The sequence below is a fragment of the Myotis brandtii genome, unplaced genomic scaffold (genome assembly GCF_000412655.1).
Source record: "Myotis brandtii unplaced genomic scaffold, ASM41265v1 scaffold1954, whole genome shotgun sequence".
NCBI classification, from domain to species: Eukaryota; Metazoa; Chordata; class Mammalia; order Chiroptera; family Vespertilionidae; genus Myotis; species Myotis brandtii.
In genome coordinates, this window is record NW_005357285.1 from 405,906 (window position 1) to 406,575 (window position 670).

Genomic DNA, 670 nt, shown 5'->3' on the forward strand with positions numbered 1-670 from the left:
GCTGAGCAACGTTTAATCTTTCTGCAAGTTGTTTTTGAGTATGACACGCATCTTCATCCAATAATGCTTGTATAATTGTTGGTCTTCAAACTTTTTCGGTTGACCTGGACGATCTTTGTCCATCACATCGAAATCATCACTTTTAAAGCATTTAAACCAGCGTTCACAAGTATCTTGAGATGGAGCATGTTCACCATAAGCTTCTTGAAGCATATAACTTTCAGCAACACTTTTCTTCAAAATAATGAATTAAAACTTCCTGCAAATGCTCTATTTTTGGCACGAAATTTGACATTTTTAAGTGTAAAAATATCTACGATGTTAACATCTTCAGAAAATTTGACATATGAAGTTTTGCTGTCAATACAACAAAATAGCATACATATCAAATTGCATATATATCAACATATGTGTAACTCCATCTATTGGAAAAAATCCGCATTAACTGGTACACCTGGTATTTGAAACAGGATTAATACTAAGGATGTACAAAGAACACCTATATCTCAACAACAAACAGCTCAATTTAAAGAAATGGGCAAAGGACTTAAGAGACATTTTTCCAAAGAAGATATAGGCCCAAGCACATGAAAAGATGCTTGACATCACTAATCATCAAGGAAATGCAAATTAAAACCATGAGACATGGCCTCACACCAGTTGGGATGGC